This window comes from Mus pahari, chromosome 5, assembly GCF_900095145.1.
Source record: "Mus pahari chromosome 5, PAHARI_EIJ_v1.1, whole genome shotgun sequence".
NCBI lineage: Eukaryota > Metazoa > Chordata > Mammalia > Rodentia > Muridae > Mus > Mus pahari.
In genome coordinates this window covers 94774428-94779752 of record NC_034594.1, presented here as the reverse complement: position 1 = coordinate 94779752, position 5325 = coordinate 94774428, and the positions used below count along the sequence as shown (strand labels likewise).

The following is a 5325-nucleotide window of genomic DNA, read 5'->3' as shown; positions in this document are numbered from 1 at the left end:
CCTACAGAGCTGCAGCCTAATCTCCCATAGAAGGCCTCTCTGTGCTCTCAGCCACAACTGCCAACAAGCCTGCCTCTGCCAAGCTGAGGACAATCCAATCGCCCTGTGAGACAAGCTGGAGCTCCCCAGCCCCAAACTAGATGCCGTCACCAGCCTGTGGACCCCGACTCCTTTCTTTGCTCTCTGTGGCTCCCAGTGTCACCTGGATGTCCAAGAATCTGAGAACCACACGGCCCAGTCCTCTTCGAAGGCCCGAGTACCTCCAAACCAGCTCTGACTTTCCCACACCTCACACTGCACTTTCCCACCCCTGGAGCAGTACCTTGGAGTCCCTGAACAGCCTTGCACTGGCCCGGTGCAGCATGGACTAAGTACAGTCAAACTCCCCACGCCCCGCCTCCCCAGGTGACCATCTCCTGTGACAGGGTGGACATGGGCCTACAGGGTGACTCTGGAGGTGCCTTTCAAAGGGTTACAATGAAAGGGAAAACCATGGGTCTTAGTGCTGCACTAGAGGGTTGGGACGTGTCTTTTACTGTAAGTTGAATTTCTGGTGAGATTCCTAGAAAAATCACAGGTTTGTAGCTAGAAAGCGAGGAAAGTCTTTCATACATGGGATGTAAGCACAGCTCCCAGCTGTCCTGAGGTCTTACCTGAAATGTCTATAAGCAGCATCTCTGTCCGCAGCCCTCAGCAGATGTTGACTGCTTCTCCGACAAACCAGAGACTTTGACCAGACTCCAGAGTGCAGAGTTTCCAATTACACATGGAGAAACTGAGGCATGGAGAGGGTAACATGCCCAGAGCATCCTGCTGCAGAGACGGGTGTTTCTGTAGGAGTCCACGATCCCATTCTTTTTCCCTACCCCAGGCAGCTGCTGCAGCTTTTTCAAGAGCGCCGCCCCGGAAACAGCTGGGTGATCCGGAGAAACCCGCTCTAGGGAGGCCAGCCTTCAAATTTCTCAGCACGTGGGCTTTCAGAACCTAGTGCTGGACGATATTGTAGAGCCTTTCCAAAGTCATCAGAAAGTTGCAAAAACTATCTTCCTGGGACGGGAAGATGGCCCAGTGGTTAAAGCATTTGTCCCAAGTTTGGATTCTCTAGAACCCGGGTAAATTCTGTGTAGACATGGAGGCCGCCTGTAGTTCCAGCCTTGGAAGGAGGAGATAGAGATTCCCCAGGGCAAGCTGGGGATCGAGACTAGCCTTATCAGTGGCCTCTGGGATTGATTGAGAGACCCTGCCTCAATGAATAACACAGAGAAATGATGGAGGAAGATTGCTAGTATCAGCATCAGCCCTCCACGTGTACACATGCACAATCAAACCTACGCATGTGTAAATATGTGCGTGAGCGCGCGCGCGCGCGCGCGCGCACACACACACACACACACACACACACACGAAAACTAAATTTAAAAACACCTCTTTTGCAAGCATTTAAGGATGTCGTTGTATCATGCTGTTAGGAATTTGAGCACTAAGGGACTAAGAAAGCTGATTCTTGCTTTTTCTAGCCCCTCCCCCACCTTTCACACCCATGTCTTTGAGAAGCTGAAAAGCATGCGCAGATGTCAGGAGCTGCTCTCATCTGTGTGGTCACAGGCCTGCCCCTCCGTTCCCATGGCAGCCTGGCACACGCTGCCTGCACTCCACCCCCCCATACTGTAGTCTGTCTGGCAACTTGTCTGGCTCTCCCAACTGTGCTGTGAATGGCTGGCGGGCAAGGCTGGGCCAGTTTTCTACACCTAGCTGGGCACCTGGCCCAACATAGGTGTTCAGAGACCAGTGAATGGGAAGGTGCCTGTGGGGAAGACGGAGCAAGAGCCGAGAGGTAGGAGGACACACTGTGAACTGAGGCCTATGGGCCCAGAGCATTTCTTGAGCACCTCCTTTATGCAAGTCGCTGTGCAGAACTCTGAGGAGACCAGCTTGTAAGACCCATATGCAGTTTCTAAACACTGAATGTAATTGGGGTTGTTTTTAAACTTAACGGCCCATGAGTGAGGTAAGTTGCATATAGCTTGTGGTGTATAGAATGTATTTGAACACAGGCAGTGGCCTTGGGCCATGCAGGTCACTCTACCCTTGCTAGCTCTGTGGCCTTGATTTACACAGAAGGCTGGCTCCGTGCCCACTTTTTGCAGTATTCAGCCCGACCTGCAGCCTAGCATTGCTTCCTTTATTGAGTAAGAAGTGTGTGGTGCCCTCAGTCTGAGGTAGGCCCAGTCCTGGAGATAAATTAGGCCAGGGAAAGGGAGCAGAGGCTACGACCGCCTTATCTCAGTGTCCACAGGGCATCCAGCGGGGTTGGGCCCAGGAGGCACATGTCAGAGTGAAGAATGGGCAGCCTGCCACAGAACAATGTCCACAAAGCCCAGCTGGGGAATGGGCAGACAGTTTCACAGGTAAAAGCACTTGCTGCACGAGGATGAGAACCTGGGTTCAAATCCCCAGCCCCCATGGAGAAAGCTGGGAGCGGCAGCTGTAACTCCAGTGCTGCAGAGGGTAGAGACAGGAGGATTCCTCTGGGTAAAAGCTATCCCAGCTGTGAAGGACACCTGGGCAGGTCCTTGAGGATCAGAGTTGAGCCAAAGTGTGGCCAAGTAGATGGCTGCTAGGTCACTGTCCACAGCACTGTGAGTTTTAGGGGAGAAACCCTGTTACTGGTGTCATTTTGTCCCTGACTCCCGTGACCACAGGACTTAGGGAGGTAGCACTTGACACAAAGCTGCTATCAGTTACTTCCTGTATTGCTGTGACTAAACGCCTGGCAAGAAGCACCTAAGAAGAGGGTGCTTTGGCTTATAGGCTGATGGGAGGCCATGACATCGGGAACACGAGGCAGCTAGTCACATGGCATCTGAAGTCATGGACAAGAGCGTGAGCAGACCTGGGTCAGGCCATAAGGTCACAAGGCCCAGTCTCAGTGGCCCACTTCCTCCAGTGAGTCTGCAACCCACAAACACTGTCTTAGTGTAGCTTTCATTGCTGGGAAGAGATTACCGGGACCTTGTCAACTCTTATAGAGGACATTTAATTGAGACTGGCTTACAGTACAGAGGTTTAGTCCATTATTGTCATGGCAGGAAACATGTGAGTGTGCAGGTAGACAAGGTACAGGAGAAGGAGCTGAGAGTTCTATGTCTTAATCTGCAGGCAGCGGAAGGAGACTGTGTGCCACACTGGGTGTAGCTTGAGCACAGGAGACTTCGAAGTTCACCCCCACAGTGACGCACTTCCTCCAACAAGGCCATACCTCCTAATAGTGACATTTCCTATGGACCAAGCATTCAAACACATGAGTCTATGGGGGCCATTTCTACTCAACCACCACAAAGGTTCCTAAGCCATCCCAGACAGCACCACCAGATGGAGACCGATGAGTCCATGTGGGAACACTTTACATTCAGACCACAATACCTGCCACATCTCCACCACCACCACCACCTCACTGCTGGTGCCCATTCCTTGGGCGCTAGGCTTTATTCCAAGCTTCAGAGAAACAGAACAGTTAGGAATCATGGACTAGTGAGAGTGGCATGCCCAAGCTCAAACAAAGTATCTTCATGTTTACATTCTACAAGGGCATAGGCGACCAACAAGAAAGAAGTAATGACAGAATGGGAAAGGACTGTAAGCCTACTAGGGGACGGGACAGGGAATGCTAGGGGGCGTGGTCAAGTATCTCCTGAAATAGGACAGTAGGAGAAAGCTGGTTCACAGAAGGTAATGATGGTGTGTGAAATGGGAGGAGTCAGGTAGAAACATGGGAATGTACGTTCTGGAAATATGGGCTTGGAACATGTTAGAGCAGGTGAAGGGACCAAGCATCATAGGACTGTGTGGACCGCATTGGCTCTTGTGAGGGAAGGGCTTGGGCCCTCCTCATCTTCCAGCAAGTCTGCTTCTTTCTGCTACTAAACACGCTCTTTACTAGAGACTCTCCCTTCCTTCCATGCTTTCTTGCTTGCTTTCTTTGATTTTTGTTTGTTTTGTTCTATTTTTCAAGACAGGGTTTCTCCGTGTCATCCTGGCTGACCTGGAACTCACTTGGTAGACCAGGCAAGCCTCAAATTCAGAGATCTGCCTGCCTCTGTCTTTGGAGAGCTGGGATTAAAGGCCGGTGCCACCACCACCTGGCTTAGTCTCTGGGACGCTTAGATCCCTCTGTGCCTCATTGCTTCCTGCAGCTCTCGGGGCGTACAGGTGGCTGCCAGGCTTGTGTTGCTGCTCTAGCCTAGTGTACTGGCTAGTTTTGTGTCAACTTGACACAGCTGGAGTTATCACAGAGAAAGGCGCTTTAGTTGGGGAAGTGCCTCCATGAGATCCAGCTGTGGGGCATTTCCTCAATTAGTGATCAAGGGGGAGAGGCCCCTTGTGCGTGGGGCCATCTCTGGGCTGGGAGTCTTGGGTTCTATAAGAGAGCAGGCTGAGCAGGCCAGGGGAAGCAAGCCAGTAAAGTACATCCCTCCATGGCTTCTGCATCAGCTCCTGCTTCTTGACCTGTTTGAGTTCCAGTCCTGACTTCCTTGGTGATGAACAGCAATGTGGAAGTGTAAGTCGAATAAACCCTTTCCTCCCCAGCTTGCTTCTTGGTCATGATGTTTGTGCAGGAATAGAAACCCTAACTAAGACACCTAGACAAGAAGGGGAGATGCGGGGTGTCTTGGGAAGAAATTCTCAAGCACCGCTCTTCCAATAGTGGCCATCACAGAATGGTTATTGACAAGATCAGAGGAAGCATATGTCACCTTTTGTTCCCTGTACCTCGTTGCCATCCTCAGCAGTTCTGTGGTGACAAGAAGGACTTTGTTTTCCAGCTGGGAAAGCACAAGTAAGTGGGCTCTCTTACGAATAATCTCATGGAATAACTGCATGAGCGACTCTGGAGTGCAGGGTCTGGCTTTCCTTTCTCAGGAGCTTTGCCTCTTTTAGGGTGTTCCCAGCTCCATGCACCACCAAATGCAGAGCGTCCATCTCTCCTTTCTGCGTAGAGAGCGGGCCCTGCTCAAGGTCCGTCCAGGTGCTCACGCCTTCAATAGTCCCTGCATCCTGGCCTTTGGTGTTCATACAGATTGGTCCTGTTCTTTTCTGTTTAGGTACCAAAAATGTATATGGACATTTCTTTGCTTCCTTCTTACCATCTGTGGCATGGGGATATCTCTTTGAAGGAGTTTTTTAAAATTTAACTTTATTTTTATTTTTTTCAATTTTTTATTAGATATTTTCTTCATTTACATTTCAAATGCTATCCCAAAAGTCCCCTATACCCTCCTGAAGTAGGTTTTTTTTTCTTTTTTTTTTTCTTTTTTTTTTTTTTTT

The 5325-nt window shown here is 50.4% G+C and overlaps 1 pseudogene; it reads right to left on the bottom strand.

The window, feature by feature from the left end:
* Positions 1-4627: 4627 nt before the first annotated feature.
* LOC110321991 overlaps positions 4628-5325 on the bottom strand; it is a 6912-nt pseudogene continuing 6214 nt past the window's right edge.